We start from the raw sequence: 27,692 nt of genomic DNA, 5'->3' as shown, positions 1-27,692 counted from the left end.
GCTAGGGCACGTGCATGAACTCCTTTGGTTATTAAAGTCAATGTTACACCTACAGAAGCGGCCTTTGTGCTCTGTCCAAAGCGTGCGGGGGTGTCATGTACGTTGAGCGCAAGTGTGTGTGTGAGGGGTGGTCTTCCCTCAGCCCCAGGTGAGTCTGCCCCCTTCCCCCTGGGCCGCCATCAACATCCCCGGGCAGAGGACGGGACCGTGCGCTGCAGTGTCACAGCCGCATGCAGGGATGGTCTGAGTGGATGGTGGTACTGTGGCCATGGGTCAGACATAGTCCAACGATGTAGAGCCAGGAGCTCACCGCAGGGCGGGTTGTCATCATCCTCCATGGCCTGTGATAGACACGCGTCCACCCGCAACTGTGTGAGCCCGATCCGTTGTGCCGCAGGTGGATCGGCAATGGGGGGGGTGGTGGTGTGCATGCGGGTGGGGTGGGTGGGGTTGGGGAGGGGGGTGAGGGTGCTGGGTGGGTGGATGGGTGGGGGGTGTGGGTGGTCGGCTGTTGCCATGGTGTGCGGTCTGTGGCCATACTACCCGATTCCCACGCCCATCTAGTCAGTGAAGCGGGCGGCTATCAGTCTGTCCCGTGCCCGCTGGGCCAGCCGGTAACGGTGGACAGCCACCCGCCTGTGTCTACCCCGTCTGCCCTGACCATTACCCCCATCCCCCTCATCTGGGGAGGACTGCGCCTCTTCCTGCTGCTCCTCCACTCCGCCCTCCTCTGCCTGCGGCACATCGCCCCTCTGTTGGGCTATGTTGTGCAGGACGCAGCACACCACAATGATGCGGCCGACCCTATCTGACCGATACTGGAGGGCGCCCCCAGAGAGGTCCAGGCACCTGAAACGCATCTTCAGCACGCCAAAGCACCTCGCTATCACTCCCCTTGTCGCTACATGGGCATCATTGTAGCGGTTCTCCGCCTCATTGCGTGGCCTCCGAATAGGCGTCATCAGCCACGATCGCAATGAGTAGCCCCTGTCGCCCAGCAACCAGCCCCTCAGCCGGGGATGGCGTCCCTCGTACATGCCGGGGATGGATGACCGCGACAACATGAATGAGTCGTGTACACTGCCTGGGTGACGGGCGCAGACGTGCAGGATCATCATGCGGTGGTCGCAGACCACCTGTACGTTCATTGAATAGGTCCCCTTCCTATTAGTGAACACGGCCCTGTTATCTGCAGGTGGCCGCACGGCGACATGCATCCCATCGATCGCGCCCTGGACCATGGGGAACCCGGCCATGGCAGAGAAACCCACGGCCCGGGCATCTTGGCTGGCCCGGTCCACGGGGAAGTGGATGTAGCGGTGCGCCATGGCATATAGGGCATCTGTCACTGCCCGGATGCACCGGTGCACCGATGTCTGCGATATGCCGGACAGGTCCCCACTCGGTGCCTGGAATGACCCCGTCGCATAAAAGTTCAGGGCCACCGTAACCTTGACGGACACGGGGAGAGGGTGTCCCCCGCCAGTGCCACGCGGTGACAGGTGTGCCAGCAGGTGGCAGATGTGTGCCACGGTTTCCCGGCTCATCCGGAGTCTCCTCCTGCATTCCTGGTCCGTGAGGTCCTGGTATGACTGCCGGGGCCGGTACACACGGGGCGTCCTCGGGTGCCTCCGTTGCCGTGGGGCCGCGACGTCCTCCTCCCCCTCCTCGTCCTGTCGGTCAGGTGTCCCTCCAGCCTGGGCGGCTGCCGCCTGTCCCTCTGCAGCAGCCTGCGCCGCCTCTCTGGCACGCTGCTCCTCCTCCTCATCCAGGGCAACATAAACATGAGCGGCTGCCGCCACGGCGGCCAACATCGCTGGATGATCGGAAAACATGACGGCCTGGTGTGGGGGAGGGGAACGACGACATGTCATCATTGCCCATATCCCCTCCTCACCCCAGCCAGGTGGCATGGACCGCATGGGTCCAACTGTTCGAGGCTGGCACCTGGCCAGGTGGACAAACTCACTTGCCCTCCCATCCCCCTCCCCGGCACGGACCCCCCCCCCCAACCTCCACCCCGGCACGGACCCCCCCATCCCCCTCCCCAGCACGGACCCCCTCCCCCCATCCTCCTCCCCGGCACGGACCCCCCCCCATCCCCCTCCCCAGCACGGACCCCCCCCCATCCCCCTCCCCAGCACGAACCCCCCCCCCATCCCCCTCCCCAGCACGGACCCCACCCCCCATCCCCCTCCCCAGCACGGACCCCCCGCCCATCCCCCTCCCCGGCACGGACCCCCCCCCAACCTCCACCCCGGCACGGACCCCCCCATCCCCCTCCCCAGCATGGACCCCCCCCCACCCCCCTCCCCGGAACGGACCCCCACCCAACCTCCATCCCGGCACGGACCCCCCCACCCCACTCCCCAGCACGGCCGCCCCCCCATCCCCCTCCCCGGCACGGACCCCCCCCCCCAACCTCCACCCCGGCACGGACCCCCCCCCAACCCGGCACGGACCCCCCACCAACCTCCACCCCGGCACGGATGCCCCCATCCCCCTCCCCAGCACGGACCCCCCCCATCCCCCTCCCCGGCACGGACCCCCCCCCCAACCTCCACCCCGGCACGGACCCCCCCATCCCCCTCCCAGCACGGACCCCCCCCCATCCCCTTCCCCAGCACGGTCCCCCCCCCACCTCCACCCCGGCACGGACCCCCCCCAACCTCCACCCCGGCACGGACCCCCCATCCCCCTCCCCGGCACGGACCACCCCCCTCCCCGGCACGGACCCCCCCCCATCCCCCTCCCCAGCACGGACCCCCCCATCCCCCTCCCCAGCACGGAACGCCCCCCCATCCCCCTCCCCAGCACGGACCCCCCCCATCCCCCTCCCCAGCACGGACCTCCCCCCATCCCCCTCCCCGGCACGGACCCCCCCCCAACCTCCACCCGCACGGACCCCCCCATCCCCCTCCCCAGCACGGACCCCCGCCCCATCCCCCTCCCCGGCACGGACCCCCCCCCCCCAACCTCCACCCTGGCACGGACACCCCCCCCAACCTCCACCCCGGCACGGACCCCCCCATCCCCCTCCCAGCACGGACCCCCTCACCCCCTCCCCGGCACGGACCTCCCCCCCAACCTCCACCCCGGCACGGACCCCCCCATCCCCCTCCCCAGCACGGACCCCCCCCCATCCCCCTCCCCGGCACGGACCCCCCCCAACCTCCACCCCAGCACGGACCCCCCCCCAACCTCCACCCCGGCACGCCCCCCCCCCCCAACCTCCACCCCGGCACGGACCCCCCCATCCCCCTCCCCAGCACGGACCCCCCCCATCCCCCTCCCCGGCACGGACCCCCCCCCAACCTCCACTCTGGCACGGACCCTCCCATCCCTCTCCCCAGCACGGCCCCCCCCATCCCCCTCCCCGGCACGGAACCCCCCCCAACCTCCACCCCGGCACGGACCCCCCCCCAACCTCCACCCGGCACGGACCCCCCATCCCCCTCCCCGGCACGGACCTCCCCCCCCCATCCCCTTCCCCAGCACGGACCCCCCTCCCGGCACTCCCCCGGAGCCCAGCCTACTCTAACCACCCCCCCCCCCCCCCCCCCACCGCACACACACACACACAACCCGAGACACACCTCTCCTCACGCATCCAGACTGCGGCCACGCCATCGCCTGGCCAGAGCCAACCCCCCAGGCCGTCACTCACCTCCACGCTGGTCGGCGTGAACCTGGAGCACAGGGTCACGCCGATGAAAAGGAGGTTTAATTTACGTCGACGTGAACGGTCATCACGTCGACGGGACTTCGGCCCACCCGGAAGGGAGAATATCGGCAGGCCGAAAATCGGCTGCCTGGCGCAGACCCGTGACATTCTCCGCGGCAGCGGCGACATTAACGCCCCGCCGACTTTTGTCCCTTCGGAGACTTCGGCAACCGGCGGGGGCGGGATTCACGGCGGCCAACGGCCATTCTCCAACCCTCTGTGGGGTCGGAGAATGACGCTCCAGGTTTTGGCCAGGATTACGACAACTTTCACTTTTCCTCTTACAACAAAATGCCACAGGACCATGGTGTCCACCAGAACTGGAATGTGGGTGGTGCCCTGGGTTAGTGTCTCACCAGAAAGATGGCACTTCTGAACCATAGAATCATAGAATTTACAATGCAGAAGGAGTACCGAATTTATTATTTTCCAATTAAGGGGCAATTTAACGTGGCCAATTCACCTGCCCTGCACATCTTTTTGGGTTCTGGGGCTTAGGCCCATGCAGCACGGTAGCACACTTTGGCTTCACAGCGCCAGGGTCCCAGGTTCGATTCCCCGCTGGGTCACTGTCTGTGCGGAGTCTGCACGTTCTCCCCGTATCTGCGTGGGTTTCCTCCGGCTGCTCCCGGTTCCTCCCACAGTCCAAAGACATGCAGGTTAGATGGATTGGCCATGATAAATAGCCCTTAGTGTCCAAAAAGGTTAGGAGGGGTTATTGGGTTATGGGGATAGGGTGGAAGTGGCTTAAGTGGGTCGGTGCAGACTCGATGGGCCGAATGGCCTCCTTCTGCACTGTATGTTCTATGTATGTAATATGCGAACCCGACACAGACAGTGACCCCGGGCCAGGATCGAACTCGGGTCCTCGGTGACCTGAGGCAGCAGTGCTAACCACTGCTCCACTGTATTGCCCCCTCTAAGGGGCACTTTAACATGGCAATCCACCTAACCTGCACATATTTGGACTGTGGGAGGAAACCGGAGTACCTGGAGGAAACCCACGCACACACGGCAAGAAAGTGCAAACTCCACACAGTCACCCAAGGTTGGAATTGAACCCGGGTCTCTTGAGGTGTAGGTACACCCACACTGCTGTTAGGGAGGGAGTTCCAGGATTTTGACCCAACACCAGTGAAGGAACGGTGATATATTTCAATGTCAGGGTGGTGAGTGACTAGGAGGGGATCCTCCAGGTGGTGGGGTTCCCAAGTATCTGCTGCTCCTGTCTATCTAGAATATAGGGGCCGTGGGTTAAGAAGGTGCTGCCTAAGGAACATTGGCGAGTTACTGCAATGCATCTTGTACATGGTACATACGGCTGCCACTGTTTGTCGGTCGTGGAGGGATTGAAAGTTTGTGGAAGGGGGAACAATCAAGCGGGCTGGTTTGCCTTGGATGGTCTCAAGCTTCTTGAGTGTTGTTGGAGCGGCACTCATCCATGCAAGTGGAAAGTATTCTGCTACGCTCCTGACTTGTGCCTTGTAGATGGTGGACAGGCTTTGGGGGGTCTGGAGGTGAGTTACTCGCTGTAGGATTCCTCGCCTTTGACCTGCCTTGGTAACCACAGTAGTAATATGGCTAGTCAAGTTCAATTTCTGATCAATGGTAATCCCTAGGATGTTGATTGTTGGGGATTCAGTGATGGTAATGCCATTGAATGTCAAGGGCCAATGGTTAGATCCTCTCTTGCAGGAGATGGTCATTGCCTCGCACATGTGTGGTGTGAATGTAACTTGCCACTTGTCAGCCCAAGCCTGGATATTGTCCAGGTCCTGCTGCATTTAGACACGGACTGCTTCATTATCTGAGGAGTCGCGAATAGTGCTGAACGTCATCTGCGAACATCCATACTTTTGACCTTATGATGGAAGGGAGGCCATTGATGAAGCAGCTGACGGTGGTTGGGCCTAGGAAACTACCCTGAGAAACTCCTGCAGTGATATCCTGGAGCTGAGATGATTGATCTCCAACCACCACAACCATCTTTCTTTGTGCCGGGTATGACCCCAACCAGCGGAGGGTTTCCCTCCTGATTCCCATTGCCTCCAGTTTTGCTGGGGCTTTTGATGCCATACTCGGTCAAATGCTGTATTGATGGCAAGGGCAGTCACTCTCACCTCACAGCTTTTGGCTTTGTCCCAAACGTATTTGACGCACTGTCAAGACGGAAGTGGATACTGTTATGGGCCAGGGTTTAGAGAACCCCAAAGTGTATCATGGAGTTCACCTGACCCACAACGTTTAATAGATTGTGGCTATGGGAACACACGGGCCTACTTGACAGGTGTGATGCACCAGAGATCTACAGTACTATTAAATTAAAACAATGTTTATTTATGAAACCAGTTAACACTTTATAAACCCACAGTAAACATCTTAACAACTATCAACACCAATAAATCCCCAAAGAATACAGTACTCTATAAGTAACTCTTAATCTTTCCTTGCAACGTCCATAAGCCACAAAAAAGAATCCTTTTTACAGAAATACATCAGGTTTAATTTCTCTACTGAGAGCAGTTAGCAATTTGAAATCACCAAATGAACATTCCCCGGCCTGCAGAGATTCACACACAACCTGCTGTGATTGCAGCTTCTCCAAAACTAAAATGAAACCAAACACATCCTGCAGCAAAAAGCCTAAAGCGAAAGTAAAAGCAGACAGACAGCCCAGCTCCACCCACACTCTGACATCACTGATAAACACCCATTTCTTAAAGGCACATCCACTACAGCTATTTTTATAAACACCCATTTCTTAAAGGTGCTCTCACATGACAATACGGGCACTGCAGTATCACTCATACCTGAGTCAATGTACAGCCAGAAGCTAAAACATCTCCCTTTATAGCCATCAGATGTTGTCCTGAGGACATACACCGAAGAGGTTGTACCACTGAAGGGATACATCAAGGTGAATGTGGAAGTGAACCATCAAAAAGAGGAGTTTATTCTCCATGTTGTCCAAGGAAAGGTTCCAGCTTTGTTTGGTAGACCTTGGTTAAGGAAGATAAAGCTCAACTGGGCCATTGAGGAATGGCAGGGAAGGGAGTACAATGTTCCTCCTGCAGGATGTTTGAGGTGAGGGATGCAGTTAGTGTCCCTGCTGATTTTACCTGCAGGAAGTGCTGCCATCTCCAGCTCCTCCAAGACCGAGTTAGGGAACTGGAGCTGGAGTTGGAAGAACTTCGGATCATTCGGGAGGCAGAAGGGGTCATAGATAGCAGCTTCAGGGAATTAGTTACACCAAAGATTGGAGATAGGTGGGTAACTGTAAGAGGGACTGGGAAAAAACAGTCAGTGCAGGGATCCCCTGCGGTCGTTCCCCTGAGAAACAAGTATACCGCTTTGGATACTTGTGGGGGGGACGACTTACCAGGGGTAAGCCATGGGGTACGGGCCTCTGGCACGGAGTCTGTCCCTGTTGCTCAGAAGGGAAGGGGGGAGAGGAGCAGAGCATTAGTAATTGGGGACTCTATAGTCAGGGGCACAGATAGGAGATTTTGTGGGAGCGTGAGAGACTCACGTTTGGTATGTTGCCTCCCAGGTGCAAGGGTACGTGATGTCTCGGATCGTGTTTTCCGGGTCCTTAGGGGGGAGGGGGAGCAGCCCCAAGTCGTGGTCCACATTGGCACCAACGACATAGGTAGGAAAGGGGACAAGGATGTCAGGCAGGCTTTCAGGGAGCTAGGATGGAAGCTCAGAACTAGAACAAACAGAGTTGCTATCTCTGGGTTGTTGCCCGTGCCACGTGATAGTGAGATGAGGAATAGGGAGAGAGAGCATTTAAACACGTGGCTACAGGGATGGTGCAGGCGGGAGGGTTTCAGATTTTTGGATAACTGGGGCTCTTTCTGGGGAAGGTGGGACCTCTACAGACAGGATGGTCTACATCTGAACCTGAGGGGCACAAATATCCTGGGGGGGAGATTTGTTAGTGCTCTTTGGGGGGGTTTAAACTAATGCAGCAGGGGCATGGGAACCTGGATTGTAGTTTTAGGGTAAGGGAGAATGAGAGTATAGAGGTCAGGAGCACAGATTTGACGTCGCAGGAGGGGGCCAGCGTTCAGGTAGGTGGTTTGAAGTGTGTCTACTTCAATGCCAGGAGTATACGAAACAAGGTAGGGGAACTGGCAGCGTGGGTTGGTACCTGGGACTTCGATGTTGTGGCCATTTCGGAGACATGGATAGAGCAGGGACAGGAATGGATGTTGCAGGTGAGGGTTTAGGTGTTTTAGTAAGCTCAGAGAAGGAGGCAAAAGAGGGGGAGGTGTGGCGCTGCTAGTCAAGAGCAGTATTACGGTGGCGGAGAGGATGCTAGATGGGGACTCTTCTTCCGAGGTAGTATTGGCTGAAGTTAGAAACAGGAAAGGAGAGGTCACCCTGTTGGGAGTTTTTTATAGGCCTCCTAATAGTTCTAGGGATGTAGAGGAAAGGATGGCGAAGATGATTCTGGATATGAGCGAAAGTAACAGGGTAGTTATTATGGGAGACTTTAACTTTCCAAATATTGACTGGAAAAGATATAGTTCGAGTACAATAGATGGGTCGTTTTTTGTACAGTGTGTGCAGGAGGGTTTCCTGAAACAATATGTTGACAGGCCAACAAGAGGCGAGGCCACGTTGGATTTGGTTTTGGGTAATGAACCAGGCCAGGTGTTGGATTTGGAGGTAGGAGAGCACTTTGGGGACAATGACCACAATTCGGTGACGTTTACGTTAATGATGGAAAGGGATAAGTATACACCGCAGGGCAAGAGTTATAGCTGGGGGAAGGGCAATTATGATGCCATTAGACGTGACTTGGGGGGGATAAGGTGGAGAAGTAGGCTGCAAGTGTTGGGCACACTGGACAAGTGGGGCTTGTTCAAGGATCAGCTACTGCGTGTTCTTGATAAGTATGTACCGGTCAGACAGGGAGGAAGGCGTCGAGCGAGGGAACCGTGGTTTACCAGGGAAGTGGAATCTCTTGTTAAGAGGAAGAAGGAGGCCTATGTGAAGATGAAGTGTGAAGTTTTGGTTGGGGCGATGGATAGTTACAAGGTAGCGAGGAAGGATCTAAAGAGAGAGCTAAGACGAGCAAGGAGGGGACATGAGAAGTATTTGGCAGGAAGGATCAAGGAAAACCCAAAAGCTTTCTATAGGTATGTCAGGAATAAGCGAATGACTAGGGAAAGAGTAGGACCAGTCAAGGACAGGGATGGGAAATTGTGTGTGGAGTCTGAAGAGATAGGCGAGATACTAAATGAATATTTTTCGTCAGTATTCACTCAGGAAAAAGATAATGTTGTGGAGGAGAATGCTGAGTCCCAGGCTAATAGAATAGATGGCATTGAGGTACGTAGGGAAGAGGTGTTGGCAATTCTGGACAGGCTGAAAATAGATAAGTCCCCGGGACCTGATGGGATTTATCCTAGGATTCTATGGGAGGCCAGGGAAGAGATTGCTGGACCTTTGGCTTTGATTTTTATGTCATCATTGGCTACAGGAATAGTGCCAGAGGACTGGAGGACAGCAAATGTGGTCCCTTTGTTCAAAAAGGGGAGCAGAGACAACCCCGGCAACTATAGACCGGTGAGCCTCACGTCTGTAGTGGGTAAAGTCTTGGAGGGGATTATAAGGGACAAGATTTATAATCATCTAGATAGGAATGATATGATCAGGGATAGTCAGCATGGCTTTGTGAAGGGTAGGTCATGCCTCACAAACCTTATTGAGTTCTTTGAGAAGGTGACTGAACAGGTAGACGAGGGTAGAGCAGTTGATGTGGTGTATATGGATTTCAGCAAAGCGTTTGATAAGGTTCCCCACGGTAGGCTATTGCAAAAAATACGGAGGCTGGGGATTGAGGGTGATTTAGAGATGTGGATCAGAAATTGGCTAGCTGAAAGAAGACAGAGGGTGGTGGTTGATGGGAAATGTTCAGAATGGAGTACAGTCACAAGTGGAGTACCACAAGGATCTGTTCTGGGGCCGTTGCTGTTTGTCATTTTTATCAATGACCTAGAGGAAGGCACAGAAGGGTGGGTGAGTAAATTTGCAGATGATACTGAAGTCGGTGGTGTTGTCGATAGTGTGGAAGGATGTAGCAGGTTACAGAGGGATATAGATAAGCTGCAGAGCTGGGCTGAGAGGTGGCAAATGGAGTTTAATGTAGAGAAGTGTGAGGTGATTCACTTTGGAAGGAATAACAGGAATGCGGAATATTTGGCTAATGGTAAAGTTCTTGAAAGTGTGGCTGAGCAGAGGGATCTAGGTGTCCATGTACATAGATCCCTGAAAGTTGCCACCCAGGTTGATAGGGTTGTGAAGAAGGCCTATGGAGTGTTGGCCTTTATTGGTAGAGGGATTGAGTTCCGGAGTCGAGAGGTCATGTTGCAGCTGTACAGAACTCTGGTCCGGCCGCATTTGGAGTATTGCGTACAGTTCTGGTCACCGCATTATAGGAAGGACGTGGAGGCTTTGGAGCGGGTGCAGAGGAGATTTACCAGGATGTTGCCTGGTATGGAGGGAAAATCTTATGAGGAAAGGCTGACGGACTTGAGGTTGTTTTCGTTGGAGAGAAGAAGGCTAAGAGGAGACTTAATAGAGGCATACAAAATGATCAGGGGGTTGGATAGGGTGGACAGTGAGAGCCTTCTCCCGCGGATGGATATGGCTGGCACGAGGGGACATAACTTTAAACTGAGGGGTAATAGATATAGGACAGAGGTCAGAGGTAGGTTCTTTACGCAAAGAGTAGTGAGGCCGTGGAATGCCCTACCTGCTACAGTAGTGAACTCGCCAACATTGAGGGCATTTAAAAGTTTATTGGATAAACATATGGATGATAATGGCATAGTGTAGGTTAGATGGCTTTTGTTTCGGTGCAACATCGTGGGCCGAAGGGCCTGTACTGCGCTGTATTGTTCTATGTTCTATGTTCTGTTGTGAACCACCTTGAACGGTCGGCAACCACTTCTGAATAACGGATTTGAAGTGACACTTGGATCCATGACTGGAGTGAGAGTGAAACTTAAGATCAAGGCAGACATTATGTCTAAGTATCTTAAAGCGTCTACCGTACCTAATGCCATCCGTCCAAAGGTGGAAGAAGAACTTGAGAGGTTCATTGAGACAGGAGTCATTGAGCCTGGTACCACCATTGACTGGGTGACACCAATTGTACCTGTGTTAAAGAGGGATGGTTAAGTAAGAACATATGGGGATTTCAAAACCACAATCAACCCAGTATTGTGGGCTGACCATTATGTTCTTCCACTTAGCGAAGATTTCTTTGTTGGACTCTCAGGAGACGAAATATTTAGCAAAGTAGATTTTTTTCAAGCCTATCTGTGGCTGCAGAGTCACAACTATTACTTATCATAATGACACATAAGGGTCTTTTTCATTGTCGGAGATTTCCATTTGGGATAACTATGGCATCTACTCTTTTTCAGAGATCCATGGATCAAATTCTGAGAGGGCTATCTGGTGTGCAATGTTATCTCGTTGAAATTATTATTACAGGCTTGGACAGTGAAGAACGTGTCAGTAATTTGGAAGCCACCCTTCCATGTTTGCAAAATGACAATCTTAGAGACATGGGGTGTGATTCAGCGACCCCATTGCACCCAGCGTGGATCCAGGTACAATGGGTGAATCACGCACGAACCACAAAACCTCTCGCGAGTCACCCGACTCGCTCCGCCTGCCGTGATCTGTGTCTCGCCCTTGCTCATTTAAATACCCAGATGCCGGGTTCACTGGGCGTCCGGGACTCACCGGCCATGCCTGGGAGATCTCACCAGGGTACTGTTTAGTACTGCTCCAAACAAACGCAGACCAGTTGTAATGGCACCTGGGGGGGGCATCACAGGCCATTGGAGACCTCCGGGTGGATGGCGACAGGGAAGGATGGCACCCTGGCACTCCCTGGGTGCCTTGACACTACCAGCCTGGCACCCTGGCAGTTTCACCCAGGCACCCAGATGGTAGTGCCAGAGTGCCTGGGGAACAGCTTGCTTGCGACACATCACCCAATGGAGTTGGAACTGTTGTCTCACACAGAATGCCCTCAGGAGAGGAATGGCCAATAGCACTTTCCTCCAGAACATTAACGAGCGCTGAGTCGAACTATGCTCAGCTACAAAAAGAAGCCATGAGCATCATTTTTGGCAGAAGAAGGTTCCACCATTACCTTAAGGAATGTCATTTTACATTTTTGACTGACCATCGATCTTTAACTACAATCTTTGGGCCATATAAAGGTATTTCTTCTTTGCAGCAAAGATTGCAAAGGTGGGGTTCGATTCTCCGCACCCCGATGCCAAAACCGCGGCCGGCACCGGGGCGGAGAATCCAGTTCCCCGCACGAAATCAGGACCGGCGCCGGTTCCCCGATTTTCCGGGCCCCGAAAAGCTGTATATCACCCATCTGCGGCCATTGCTGGATGTGTGCTTTGCCGTTCTCCGCCCCAGACCGGCCGAAGTCTCGACGGCGTGGATCTAGCATGGTCCTGCCGGTCGGGATACTCGCGTGGCGGCAGCGAACTCAGTCCGCGGCCGCCCTGGTCGGGGGCGGGCCGATCGGAGGGCAGGGGCCCTTATACGCGGCCGGGCAATGTTTTGGTGGGCGGTCAGGGTCGGGCGCGCGGCCGATCGGGGGGGGGGGGGGGTCTTTTTTGTTTTAGAGCACCCAATTAATGTTTTTTCCAATTAACGGGCAATTTAGCACGGCCAATCCACCTAGCCTGCACATCTTTCAGTTGTGGGGGCGAAACCCACGCAAACATGGGGAGAATGTGCAAACTCCACACGGCCAGTGATCTAGAGCCGGGATCGAACCTGGGACCTCAGCGCCGTGAGGCATCAGGGCTAACCCATTGCGCCACCCTGCTGCTCGGGGAGGGGTCGATTTTTAATGAACAGCTCCGCGGTCTCAGACCGCCATGGAGCACGGCATGGCCACTGGAGGCCGCCGCCGGGTGCATGTGCGGCCTCCGACCCGGAAGTGCGGAGGCCCGTATCTGCAGCAGAAGCTGCTAGTTTTACGCCGGGTCCCTGCTAGCTCCCTGGTGCGAAAGTCCATCCACAGTTTTTACGATGGTGTGGGGACATAGTCTCAAAAACAGAGAATCCAGTCTTTGATCTTGTTGGAACATGAATATGATATCTAATATCTGGACTGTCGCGGTAAGTCAAACAAGATCAGGAAGCAAACAAGAGTCTGAGTAAAATTTCATAACTATTCTATATCTCTCTCTCATGTTTAAAACATACCGGTAACTTCATCGTTCCATGGAGAACATGTTCCAGCTAGAAATTATTCCGCAAGTGAAAAATAGAGTCCAACCATCATTCTGCCAAGACAAGTCCGGTATCTTACATAATTCAACCAGACGATGAACGAGGTTGGCGTCAGCACACTGACCGGTTATGAGCTTCACAAAGTGAATGTACAGAATTCACCAGAAATATTCACATTGGAGTGTATGCACAGTGAAATGACACAACTGAGATCTACTGCTGAGGCCTCTGGCATGGCAGCTCAAGGCTATTGCTAATAGGGAATTGACAATCGCGGATAAGTGAACACTTCACACAGCACAAAGACCGAATCTGTCACGACAGAATCGTCAATACGAACAGAGACAGACACTGAGTTAGTTTCACAAGAAGTACCACCAACAAGTGAACAGGAATACACTTCCATTATCTCAAAGAGCCAAATTCCTGAACATCAGGGGCGAACTTCTCCGGTATCGGCGCGATGTCCGCCGACTGGCGCCCAAAATGGCGCCAGTCGTTCCCCATGGTAGGCTTATGCAGAAAGTAAGGAGGCATGGGATAGTGGGAAATTTGGCCAGTTGGATAACGAACTGGCTAACCGATAGAAGTCAGAGAGTGGTGGTGGATGGCAAATATTCAGCCTGGATCCCAGTTACCAGTGGCGTACCGCAGGGATCAGTTCTGGGTCCTCTGCTGTTTGTGATTTTCATTAATGACTTGGATGAGGGAGTTGAAGGGTGGGTCAGTAAATTTGCAGACGATATGAAGATTGGTGGAGTTGTGGATAGTAAGGAGGGCTGTTGTCGGCTGCAAAGAGACATAGATAGGATGCAGAGCTGGGCTGAGAAGTGGCAGATGGAGTTTAACCCTGAAAAGTGTGAGGTTGTCCATTTTGGAAGGACAAATATGAATGCGGAATATAGGGTTAACGGTAGAGTTCTTGGCAATGTGGAGGAGCAGAGAGATCTTGGGGTCTATGTTCATACATCTTTGAAAGTTGCCACTCAAGTGGATAGAGCTGTGAAGAAGGCCTATGGTGTGCTCGCGTTCATTAACAGAGGGATTGAATTTAAGAGCCGTGAGGTGATGATGCAGCTGTACAAAACTTTGGTAAGGCCACATTTGGAGTACTGTGTACAGTTCTGGTCGCCTCATTTTAGGAAGGATGTGGAAGCTCTGGAAAAGGTGCAAAGAAGATTTACCAGGATGTTGCCTGGAATGGAGAGTAGGTCTTACGAGGAAAGGTTGAGGGTGCTAGGCCTTTTCTCATTAGAGCGGAGAAGGATGAGGGGCGACTTGATAGAGGTTTATAAGATGATCAGGGGAATAGATAGAGTAGACAGTCAGAGACTTTTTCCCCGGGTGGAACACACCATTACAAGGGGACATAAATTTAAGGTGAAAGGTGGAAGATATAGGAGGGATATCAGAGGTAGGTTCTTTACCCAGAGAGTAGTGGGGGCATGGAATGCACTGCCTGTGGAAGTAGTTGAGTCGGAAACATTAGGGACCTTCAAGCAGCTATTGGATAGGTACATGGATGACGGTAAAATGATATAGTGTAGATTTATTTGTTCTTAAGGGCAGCACGGTAGCATTGTGGATAGCACAATTGCTTCACAGCTCCATGGTCCCAGGTTCGATTCCGGCTTGGGTCATTGTCTGTGCGGAGTCTGCACGTCCTCCCCGTGTCTGCGTGGGTTTCCTCCGGGTGCTCCGGTTTCCTCCCACAGTCCAAAGATGTGCGGGTTAGGTGAATTGGCCAATGATAAATTGCCCTTAATGTCCAAATTGCCCTTGGTGTTGGGTGGAGGTGTTGAGTTTGGGTATGGTGCTCTTTCCAAGAGCCGGTGCAGACTCAAAGGGCCGAATGGCCTCCTTCTGCACTGTAAATTCAATGATAATCTATGATTAATCTAGGACAAAGGTTCGGCACAACATCGTGGGCCGAAGGGCCTGTTCTGTGCTGCATTTTCTATGTTCTATGTTCTAAATCAGTCGGGCATCGTGCCGCCCCAAAGGTGTGGAATGCTCCGCATCTTGGGGGGCCGAGCCCCAACCTTAAGGGGCTAGGCCAGCTCCGGACGAATTTCCGCCCCGCCAGCTGGCGGAAAAGGCCTTTGGTGCCCCGCCAGCTGGTGCGGAAATGACATCTCCGGGCGGCGCATGCGCGGGAGCGTTAGCGGCCGCTGACGGCATTCCCACGCATGCGCAGTGGAGGGAGTCTCTTCCACCTCCGCCATGGTGGAGACCGTGGCAAAGGCGGAAGGGAAAGAGTGCCCCCACGGCACAGGCCCGCCCGCGGATCTGTGGGCCCCGATCGCGGGCCAGGCCACCGTGGGGGCACCCCTGGGGCCAGATCGCCCCGTGCCCCCCCCAGGACCCCGGAGCCCGCCCGCGCCGACTTGTCCCGACGGTAAGGTAGGTGGATTAATCTACGCCGGCGGGACAGGCATTTTAGCAGCGGGATTTCGGCCCATCCGGGCCGGAGAATCGCGGGGGGGGGGGGCCCGCCAACCGGCGCGGCGCGTTTCCCACCCCCGCCGAATATCCGGTGCCGGAGAATTCGGCAACCGGCGGGGGTGGGATTTACACCAGTCCCCGGCGGGGGGTCAGAGAATCTCGCCCCAGATATAATCTAAATGAGACAGACGTCTGCCAAAGAGACTTATTACTGATGTATATATATATATATAAATAACATGATGATGTGATGTAATGAATATTGTGTTGGATCTGTTTAAGTGTTTAAAAGGAAAGTTTTAAAAATAAATTTAGAGTACCCAATTAATTTTTTCCAATTAAGGGGCAATTTAGCGTGGCCAATCCACCGAGCCAGCATATCTTTGGGTTGTGGGGGCGAAACCCACGCAAACACGGGGAGAATGTGCAAACTCCACACAGACAGTGACCCATAGTCGGGATCGAACCTGGGACCTTGGCGTTTTAAAAAGAAAGTTGTTGCCACTAAAGTGATTCAGCGGCCTACCCAGCATGTGGTCACGCTGGCGCTGATTAGTACTGCTTTTGAAAAACGTGAACCTGGCGGAGGGGCTTCTGCCGGGAGCCAAGGAGGCAAAGAGCCCAGGGGCGCTGGGCTTGCCACATCAGTGCTCGGCAGGGGGTGGGGGATCCATGGCTGGGTGGAGGGGGGGCACCCTGCAGAGGGGCAGGCCACCATGGGAAGGGGGAGGCGAGGGTTGGGAGGCGCTGGGGAGCAACTACGCATGGCACTAGCATGCCAAGCCCTGGATTGTGTATACCCATTCCGGGGGCAACCCTAGCCCCTGCCTGGCTGCCTACAGACCACCCAGAACCCCACCAACTACCGAGGCCTCTGACCTTGCGGCTGAAAGGGAATTGCTAATAGGGAATTGGCAATCGCGGTAATTGAGCACTTCACACAACCCAAAAGGATTCCCGTGGGTGGACGAGCCATGTAGCTTGTGGGAGTAATTGCCTAGCATCACAATCACACCTTGATGCCCGGACTATGTGCTTGAACACTGTGGGAGGCAACACCACACACGCAGCAGCCAACATCCGAACACCCAGGGGATGGGACCCAGCTCAGGTGACATGTCCACGTCCGAGAGTGGGTGAGTGCTACGGGGAGGGGAAGACGGTAGCGGCACGGTAACACAGTGGTTAGCACTGGTGCTTCATAGTTCCTGGGACCCGGATTTGATTCCGGGCTTGGGTCACTGTCTGTGCGGAGACTGCACGTCCTCCCCGTGTCTGCGTGGGTTTCCTCCGGGTGCTCCGGTTTCCTCCCACAACTCCCGAAAGACATGCTGTTAGGTGAATTGGACATTCTGAATTCTCCCCCAGTGTACCTGAACAGGTGCCAGAATGTGGGGACTAGGGGATTTTCACAGTAACTTCATTGCAGTGTTAATGTAAGCCGACTGTCATTTGCGGCGAAAAGCCCATGGGGCCTCGTTAAGTGGACCAATTAACATTGAATCGTGTTGGCGGCCTCACTGTATTGAGCGCCGGGAAACTCACGGCAGTTCCCCTCACTACCGCATTTAAAAATCTTCCCAGGGCAGCACAGTGGTGCAGTGGTTAACACTGCTGCCTCACGGCGCTGAGGTCCCAGGTTCGATCCTGGCTCTGAGTCACTGTCCGTGTCGAGTTTGCATATTCTCCCCGTGTTTGTGTGGGTTTTGCCCCCACAACCCAAAGATGTGTAGGGTTGCTGGATTGGCCACGTTAAATTGCCCCTTAATTGGAATAAAAGAAATTGGGTACTCTAAATTTATAAAAGGAAGAAAAGAAAAAAGAAATCTTTCCGCATTATCGCACCCATTATCTTTTCATAAACCCTGCGCTGTGTTTTCAAGAACTTAAAGTGTGGCACTTCAACTTATTTTTCTCTTTGCGGCAACAACATATATTTAACACTAACTCATTTGATGGAAGCCAGTGAAAGTAAATAATTATAATTACAATTTAAGGTAAAATAAATGCGAATGTTTGCTTCAGTCATTTGTCCCTTTTAGTTGATGTGCCTCTTTGTTTGATTTCTCTACATCAGTGGTTAGATGATTAAGGACTGAATTTTATGACAATACCCATCATGCTAAGAGCTGCTTGAGTGGCCTCACCCTCAAAATTGCCATTAATAATAATGTTCCTCTTCAGCCACAGAACACACATCAACCAATGGACCAATTTATTGGTTAACACAGTACAGAGTCTTGGCGCAGCTCCCACCAGAACATGTCACTGACCAGTCGGATAATTGTGTTTATAGAACCATAGGCCGGATTTTCTGGTGCCTTGGTTGCGGGAGCCGTCACGGATGGGACTGGAAAATGCGGCGAGCCAGCTAAAGAATCCATCAACAGCACTGATAAATCCCACCGGTGGGCCAGACCGGAAGATCTCACCAGTAGAATGGCTACACCACAGAAGGAGGCCATTCAGCCAATTGAGTCTGTACTAGCTCTCTGGATGAGCAGTTCAGCTACTCCCACTTCCCAACCCTTTCCACGTAGCCCTGCTTTTTTTTTCTTTTTAGGTAGTTTTACGCAGAGGTTTAATTTAATCTGAATTGCGATGCATCAAATCAAGAGCAGCAAGTTTGGGTTGAATTTGATTTACGCTTTGTCTTCTCCAATTCCCTCACCTCCCAGAAGGCTCCAACGTTTGGTTGAACACTTTTCCATCTATCTTGACCGCTCTCCGTGACCTTTACTGAGAACTCATTGGTCTTCTTTGAACCATGACTGTAAGTGTCGGAAGTATATATTCTTACAACTCACCCCTCAGGTGAGGTTCTCCTAAGTTGCGGATCTGGGCGAGAACCTTCGATTGGTCATTGTCCAGCTGGGATTCCCCAGAATTGTTACAAGCCTGGTTGAGGAGGGATGAACAGGCTCCCTGTCTTTATTCAACCCCCTGTGGTGGTTGCAACAAAATTTAATCTACAAAGGATCCTTTTTGTGGATAGTCTTTCCCAGGCCCAATAGTTATGTTTTAAAAAGAGCCAATTTAACCAGATAGAGTGAGTATATTAATTACTAAAGGCAAGAGAAATGATAAACTACATGCACATACATTCATACAGATTAGAAAGGAGAATTGAGTTCAAAGTACTTAAATATTTTTTTTTAAAGTGCATGGAACAGTCCTTGACCCGTGTGAATTAGATGATTGAATGTTGCGGTCGTTGCGATTCGGGATTGCAGCTGAGTTGACTTTGAGTTGACTTCAGCAGGCGAATATTTACTTTTCTGATTCCAGTGTTCTGTAGTTTGGTGGAGGAGCTTCCAGTTCTCATTTCAGCTGCAGTCCTTGCTGACTTGGCTGACTTCCACAGTCAGAGAGAGAGATTGAAAATATACCTACAAATAGATATTTTCAGGAATGCTGTGAGTGTGCATGTTGGCACACACCAACAGACAGCCTGGGGCAGCTTTTCAGCTGTTTTTAACTGTGTCTTTTTATATTTCAAATGCGAAGAGCAATCCATAAACAAATCTGTCTGTGCATTACACAGGGAATCTCTTGATGAGAGGGCCATTATGTCCCATTGCCTATAATGGAGATGGCAATTAGTTTCTGGATGCTTTTTAAGAAGTACCTTGTCTGGTAACATTGTCTCTCAGAGAATCACCCTGCAGCAATTCAGCCAAGGCCTTGTGCCCATTGAAAAATAATAAAACTCAGGTGTTATTTAAAGTTTAATATTTCTGGATATAATTTGGTGTCTTGTTCTTCATTATAATGCAATATAACCATGGAGAGCATGTCAATCGAGCTCAAAACTAGTCTCTCCTAAATCGCGTTGAGGAGCAGGGAATGAAATTGATAACGCTTGCACCTACATTCTCCAGAGTTGCTGAGTCCACTGGCTATTGTTTCCGCAGCTTCAAGCAGCTAACTCACCACAGACGAGGGATCAAACTTGGAGCCTATTAGTTTGTATGATGCAGTACGAGATCTTGCAGAGAAATTACCCATATAGGCAGATACCCACTGTTCTATTTCTTAGTTACTCTAATTACTTGGGCAGCATGGTAGCACAATGGTTAGCACAGTTGTTTCACAGCTCCAGGGTCCCAGGTGCGATTACCGGCTTGGGTCACTGTCTGTGCGGAGTCTGCACGTTCTCCCCATGTCCGCGTGGGTTTCCTCCGGGTGCTCCGGTTTCCTCCCACAGTCCAATGATCTGCGGGTTTGGTGGATTGGCCATGCTAAATTGCCCTTAGTGTCCAAAAAATGTAGGTGGGGGTTGCTAGGTTACGGGGATGGGGTAGATACGTGGGCTGCAGTAGGGTGCTCCTTGTAAGGGCCGGTACAGACTCGATGGGTCAAATGGCCTCCTTCTGCACTATAAATTGTATGATTCTATACTCTAATTACTTATAACGCTATTAAAGGATAAAAGAAAGCCCTGCATTTGTGTGGCACCTTTCATGACACCATGATAAATGGACCCCAAGTTGGACGGTGAAACTAGATGCAAATCTTTATCTTGGTAGTTGGTTACAGAATGTAATGCTACATTTGTCTGACCCTTACCCATCAACCCAGTGTCCCAGCAGTCTCCCTTTATACTCTTCTGAGCATAGCAAATGGGAAAATTAACAAATTAAAATGTATTTCTCTTTATAGGGGCACCGTAACAGAAACAAAACTTCAAAGGAAGGAGGTCAGTGAAGCACTCCAGCCCCCGTGGTGCCAAACGGCATGGACTTAAAACAAAGAAGTAAATTAACTAATCAAATTAAAGTGACAGTTTCCTAAAAGGGCACTGTAACAGGAACAAACTCCAAAGGGAACCTATTTCGTTAACTCAAAATGTGGTTCTGGGGCTGCTGATGCACTGCAGACACTGCAGGGCCCACTGTTATAAGTACTCCAAGATGTGGAGATGCCGGCGTTGGACTGGGGTGGGCACAGTAAGAAGTCTTACAACACCAGGTTAAAGTCCAACAGGTTTGTTTCAAACACTAGCTTTCGGAGCACTGCTCCTTCCTCAGGTGAATGAAGAGGTATTCCAGAAACATATATAGAGACAAATTCAAAGATACAAGACAATGCTTTGAATGCGAGCATTTGCAGTTAATTAAGAGTTTACAGATCCAGAGATCGGGGTAACCCCAGCTTAAATAGGTATGAATTGTCTCAAGCCAGGACAGTTGGTAGGATTTTGCAAGCCCAGGCCAGATTGCGGGGGATGAATGTAATGCGACATGAATCCCAGGTCCTGGTTGAGGCCGCACTCATGTGTGCGGAACTTGGCTATAAGCTTCTGCTCGGCGATTTTGCGTTGTCGCGCATCCTGAAGGCCGCCTTGGAGAAGGCCGCTTACCCGGAGATCAGAGGCTGAATGCCCTTGACTGCTGAAGTGTTCCCCGACTGGAAGGGAACATTCCTGCCTGGTGATTGCCGCACGATGTCCATTCATTCGTTGTCGCAGCGTCTGCATGGTCTCGCCAATGTATCGTGCTTCGGGACATCCTTTCCTGCAGCGTATGAGGTAGACAACGTTGGCCGAGTCGCACGAGTATGTACCGCATACCTGGTGGGTGGTGTTCTCACGTGTAATGGTTTTATCCATGTCGATGATCTGGCACGTCTTGCAGAGATTGCCATGGCAGGGTTGTGTGGTGTCGTGGTCGCTGTTCAATAAGTACTCCAAGTATTTAATTCAACCATACTCTTCAGATGCGTATCTTTACCTTTATTGTCATAAGTCGGCTTACATTAACACTTCAATGACATTACTGTGAAAAGCCCCTAGGCACCACTTTCTGGCGCCTGTTCGGGTACACAGAGGGAGAATTCCGAATGTCCAATTCACCTAACTGCACATCTTTCGGGATTTTGTGGGAGGAAACCGGAGCACCCGGAGGAAACCCATGCAGACACAGGGAGAGCATGCAGACTCCACACAGACAGTGACTCAGTGACCACTGTGCTACCGTGCTGCCCAAAGGATCACATTTCCGTCCTCAGGCACGGACGGGGTTCGAACCCGCGATCTTCGGTTTACGAGACCGACGCCTTACCACTTGGCCACCGTGCCTGTGCTACAATACAACAATACAACTAGCATTCCATTAATACACTGGACTTCTCAACATGCTATACATCCGATGAAGTACTGCAAAGCAGCAATTCAACTACTGCAACACAACACAACACAACTACGGCAACCATGCTCATATGATCTTAGCGCATGACTGATGTTAAACCTGTAAAATCAAACTTGGTGTTGTGATGATATGCATAAGGCAAGTTTGTACATAGTCTTATGCACGACCTCCGGCCACTAGGTGGCATTGTAAACCCATCACGTGACCCTGGGAGTTGGGAGTTGGTCGTGCTGGGAGATAGATATATTTGCAGTAGTTCCACAATAGTTGTTCAGTGTTGGTTGTTTATTATTTTTTATTTATCCCAGTTATCTTACCACACAGCTTTTAAATAATAAATTATTTTAAACTACATGTTCTGTAGTTTATCATTCACTTTGGCAAGTCTGCAGAATATGGCAGGTGTCACCCACACTAGGAAGGAAGGTGAGAAGAACCAATTAGTTTGAGAAGATAAACTCTCGTGTACAAACTTGAAAAAGAGCTTCTGGATAACCCTGCTACAATATATCAGTTTAAGTTGAGTATTTATAGATGTGCCCTTAAATATCAATGTTTAATTAAGCAATAGATCGAGCCTGAGTTTGTCAGTTTGCACATTGAAGTTTGTTAGCTCCAGGGAGTTGCTTCAGTTGAGTTATTTTAAGCAAAATAAATCCCATTGTTATTTTTTGACCATTTGCTTAATTGGAACCCGAGTGGCATCTGAACTCCCTCCTCCCACCATATAGAATATATTTTTTTAATATATATTTTTAGCCGGTTTCATGGAATTAAAGTGGATTAAAGTTTGTTACGGTTGCTGGCAAAGGATGAAAGGCCTAGCTGAGTTGGATTAGTGCTAAAGTACAGCTCAGACTGGCAAACAGTAAGTTATGCTCTCTTCTTAATATAAAATATTCTATCACATCTTCTGGGGAAATGCCCGCATCAGTAAAGTACTTTAATAATCAACCAACCAGTGTCCAGCGACCATCCCAGCTGAGAGAGGCCGAGCTTCATGTTTGAGTGAGTTTTCATTTCTCGTGCCCTGGGACAGCTGTGGGGCTCCTGCGCAGGATCTACTTTTGCTGCTGCGGCTGACTGTTCATACAAATTGCTGTCTTCCTTTTTAATTAAGACACAAGAGCACAACGCGTCACTTTCCAGGCTTCGGGCAGGCTGGGGAACCACTTTGTTTGAACTTGTCAGTGTTAATTGAAGGGCTCAGGCCATACCCTAGGGGCTACGTACACACACACAGGACACACCCAGATCCCTCTTAAGAATCACCTCGAGAACAGCTACTACCAAGGACACAAGAGGTCCCGATATCTGAGCCACAAGTGAAGCAGAGTGAAACAAAATACAAACTTATTGCTGAAATTTGGAAGTGCGAGGCCTTGTTAAGTGAGGCTTCATGGAGGGCAGATAACATTTAACTCTTGCCATCCTGGCATAGAAGATCCAGAGAGAGCAAAGACTAAATGGAGTTCTTCATCCAGTGTCCATGTACCCGATCGTGGTTTCTGTCCCCCCCCCCGCCACCCAGCTATTGATTCATTATTTTAAAGATCAGTAACTTCCCTCTATATTATCTATAGAACCATCAATCCTCCTCCTTAAACAATTTCAAGGAATTTGTTTTCAGAGTTCACAGAGTTTTCAGAGAATTTACAGTGCAGAAGGAGGCCATTCGGCCCATCGAGTCTGCACCAGCCCTTGGAAAGAGCACACCAACTAAGCCCACACCTCCACCCCATCCCCGTAACCCAGTTTTTCTGGACACAAAGAGCAACTTAGCGTAACCAATCCACCTAACCTGCACATCTTTGGTCTGTGGGAAGAAACCGGAGCACCTGGAGGAAACCCCCGCAGACAGGGGGAGAACGTGCAGGCTCCGCACAGACAGTGACCCAAGTTAGGTGGGAAAGGCAAGGTGCAGCTCGCTGCCAGCACTGCTGACTTTTCCCAGCATATTTTTTGACACATTGTCAAAAACAATTCTGGAGGCAGGTCCCACGATGTGAGGGTGCCCCGATCTGAAAATAATGAAACTTTTCAAAAGAACCAAATACCCCATGGAAACGCCCCCCCCCCCCCCCGACCATAGACCCTCACCCCCAGGGAACCCCACCCCACCTAAACCTCCCCAACAGAAGCCCCCCCCCACTTGCAGTGCCCCTGACAGTGCCTAGGCAGGGGGCAGTGCCAGAGGGATGTGCCAGGGCACTGCCTGGACATGGCCCTCTCCCCCCTGAGAGCTGTTTTTACCTGTCCGCCCCCAACGGGGACCGTTCGCTAGGCCGCTGTTCGTCAGGACCTGTCGGGAAACCCACTGGCAGGGAAACCCTAATGTGGGGGGGGGGTAAATTAACAGGAAAGCCCGCTAATGATATTTCAATGCATGGTCATGGGGTTCCCAACCTCGCAAAAGAACATGGGGAGAAATAGGGAATATTAAACTATGTGGAATCAGCTTTTGAGAGGGGGGCTAAATTCAGCACAGTTAGGCAAGACAGGCCCCTTCCGAAAATGAAATGAAATGAAAATCGCTTATTGTCACAAGTAGGCTTCAAATGAAGTTACTGTGAAAAAACCCTAGTTGCCACATTCCGGCGCCTGTTCGGGGAGGCTGATACGGGAATTGAACCGTGCTGCTGGCCTGCCTTGGTCTGCTTTAAAAGCCAGCTCTTTAGCCCTGTGCTAGACCAGCCCCGATAAACCATCCGACGATAAAATATGTATTTCTCCCTATCTCATCAATGTCACTGCCTGTGCGGAGTCTGCGTGTTCTCTCCGTGTCTGCGTGGGTTTCCTCTGGGTGCTCCGGTTTCCTCCCACAAGTCCCGAATGACGTGCTGTTAGGTGAATGGGACATTCTGAATACTCCCGCCGTGTACCCGAACAGGCGCCGGAATGTGGCGACTAGCGGATTTTCACAGTAACTTCATTGCAGTGTTAATGTCAGCCTACTTGTGACAATAAAAATTATTATATTATATTAAAATGTAACTTACTAGTGGAGAGATCTGCCCAATGGTTATAGGTACATCTCCAGAGCACTCATCCAACCCCACAACTTCACTATTGAACACTCACCATTGGTTCTTCTAATGATGCACTTTCACAGACTTCATCTGTGAATACAAACATGATTTATTAATATGAAAACAGCAGCCAGCTCCCTACATGTCTCCTGACTAAAAGCATACCCCCCCCTACTCTGGCCACAATTGGACACGCAGGATAGTTGCCCCCTTTCTGCTCAGTTGCCCTTAAAGGGACAGTCCCCACACTTTCCAAACAGGACGACTCACAAATATGAACATCAAAAGTAGGAGCTGGAATAGGCCCTATGGTCCTTCGAGCTTGCTTCACCATTGAAGAAGATCATGGCTGACCTCCACCTTCCTGCCTAATCCTTTTTCCGTTAATTTCCTTAAAATCCAAGAATATCTGGAGCTGCAGTAGGTGGGACCAAATTACAGGATGGTTATACTGTGGCCTGGCAGGGAAGTTGTTGCAACTTTGAGGCAATGTGTGGTGCCCATTATAATTACAGCTGAATGACCTGAGTGTGATTTTCACATCACAGTGTGTCCAACTGCCTTATTCTCTGGCATATGGAAGCGTCCAGTTTCTCTGACGTTCAGCTTCACAGAAAAGAGAAGCAACAGAAAAGTTACCAAAAAAGAACCCATTGCTACACGGTAGCACAGTTGCTTCACAGCTCCAGGGTCCCAGGTTCGATTCCTGGCTTGGGTTACTGTCTGTGTGGAGTCTGCACGTTCTCTCCGTGTCTGTGTGGGTTTCCTCCGGTTTCCTCACACAGTCCAGAGATGTGCAGGTTAGGTGGATTGGCCATGCTAAATTACCCTTAGTGTCCAAAGAGGGTCGGTGGGGTTACTGGGTTGTGGGGATAGGGGGGAGGTGTAGGCTTAGGTAGGGTGCTCTTTCCAAGGGCCGGTACAGACTCAGTGGGCCGAATGGCCTCCTTCTGCACTGATGATTCTATGATACACCTACGGCAGGGGCTGGTTTAGCACAGGGCTAAATCGCTGGCTTTGAAAGCAGACCAAGGAGGCCAGCAGCACGGTTCAATTCCCATACCAGCCTCCCCGACAGTAACTTCATTTGAAGTCTACTTGTGACAATAAGCGATTTTCATTTCATTTCATAGTGATGCAGAGGATTCACATTGTGAAGGTCGTGCTGTAAGATAGGAAGTTCCTATCTTTTTTATGGAAAGGAATAATTTGATTAGAGATAGTCAACACGGTTTTGTGAAGGGTAGGTCGTGCCTCACAAGCCTTATTGAGTTCTTTGGGAAGGTGACCAAACAGGTGGATGAGGGTAAAGCAGTTGATGTGGTGTATATGGATTTCAGTAAAGCGTTTGAAAAGGTTCCCCACGGTAGGCTACTGCAGAAAATACGGAGGCAAGGGATTCAGGGTGATTTAGCAGTTTGGATCAGAAATTGGCTAGCTGGAAGAAGTCAAAGAGTGGTGGTTGATGGGAAATATTCAGACTGGAGTCCAGTTATTAGTGGTGTACCACAAGGATCTGTTTTGGGGCCACAATGACCTGCAGGAGGGCGTAGAAGGATGGGTGAGTAAATTTGCAGATGACGCTAAAGTCGGTGGAGTTGTGGACAGTGCGGAAGGGTGTTACAAGTTACAGAGGGACATAGATAAGCTGCAGCGCTGGGCTGAGAGGTGGCAAATGAAGTTTAATGTAGAAAAGTGTGAGGTGATTCATTTTGGAAGGAATAACAGGAAGACAGAGTATTGGGCTAATGGTAGGATTCTTGGCAGTGTGGACGAGCAGAGAGATCTTGGTGTCCATGTACATAGATCCCTGAAAGTTGCCACCCAGTTGAGAGGGTTGTTCAGAAGGCGTACGGTGTGTTAGCTTTTATTGGTAGAGGGATTGAGTTTCGGAGCCATGAGGTCATGTTGCAGCTGTACAAAACTCTAGTGCGGCCGCATTTGGAGTATTGCGTGCAATTCAGGTCGCCGCATTATAGGAAGGATGTGGAAGCATTGGAAAGGGTGCAGAGGAGATTTACCAGAATGTTGCCTGGTATGGAGGGACGATCTTATGAGGAAAGGCTGAGGGACTTGAGGCTGTTTTCGTTAGAGAGAAGAAGGTTAAGAGGTGACTTAATTGAGGCATACAAGATGATCAGAGGATTGGATAGGATGGACAGTGAGAACCTTTTTCCTCGGATGGTAACGTCTAGCACAAGGGGACATAGCTTTACATTGAGGGGAGATAGATATAAGACAGATGTCAGAGGTAGGTTCTTTACTCAGAGAGTAGCATGCTGTTAAATTTGTCGAGCATTGCACCCAACCAAGCAAGTGGGGAGTATCCCATTGCATTCCTAACTTGTGCCTCATTGTAGGTGAGACTTTGGGAGTCAGGAGGTGAGTTCTTGCTGCAGAATACCCTCTCTGGCCTGCAATACTAGTCTCCGAATTTACGATTTAGAAACACAGGAGAATACAAACATCAGCTGGGCTATTGAGAGAAGCTTCAGAGAGTTAACACTTTCCTCAGGCCAATAGCCTATAAAAATCTTTTGGAATTAAACATTCAGGGGAGAGCGTAAAATACCTACTCTCTGTACCTGGGCAACTACCACCTACCCCACCTCAGTTTTGGCCGTGAGGATTAGAATCATCCAATTCCATAGCACAGAAGGAATCCTTTCAACCCATTGTGTTTGTGTTAACTCTTTAAAGAGCGATCCAATTAGTCTTACGCCTCTTCTCTTTCTCCACGTAATTTCTCCCCTCCTAGCTTCTCTTCGGCCTGGAGATCAGTAATGGCAGAAAATTTGCAACAGTGGAAATAGGAAAGGCAAAGGGCAGGTGCCATTAGTCATTTCAAACATGACAGCCAGATGCTCCATCTGCCTGACACTTGGCCAAAAATCAACATCAATTGGATCGGTGAAGAAACAAGGAGGAGTACGGTGATTGAAACGCACAGCAGGATACAGTCCCAGAATGAATGTGCAAAGCCACCATTATGTCTTGCCGAGTTTTCTTTTTCTTCTTCGGTCTCCTCTCTTTCTCTGGTGAAGGTTGCCTCTT

At 51.2% G+C, this 27,692-nt stretch overlaps 1 non-coding gene across 1 annotated transcript; it reads right to left on the bottom strand.

Annotated features, from left to right (window-relative positions):
- Positions 1-21,467: 21,467 nt before the first annotated feature.
- Positions 21,468-21,539, bottom strand: trnat-cgu (transfer RNA threonine (anticodon CGU)). Its single transcript has one exon. It is a non-coding gene; the product is annotated as a tRNA-Thr (tRNA).
- Between the last annotated feature and the right edge of the window lie 6,153 nt (positions 21,540-27,692).

The sequence above is a fragment of the Scyliorhinus torazame genome, chromosome 12 (assembly GCF_047496885.1).
Source record: "Scyliorhinus torazame isolate Kashiwa2021f chromosome 12, sScyTor2.1, whole genome shotgun sequence".
Lineage (NCBI taxonomy): Eukaryota > Metazoa > Chordata > Chondrichthyes > Carcharhiniformes > Scyliorhinidae > Scyliorhinus > Scyliorhinus torazame.
Note: the sequence above shows the minus strand (reverse complement) of the source record. Positions and strands in the feature narration are given on the sequence as shown.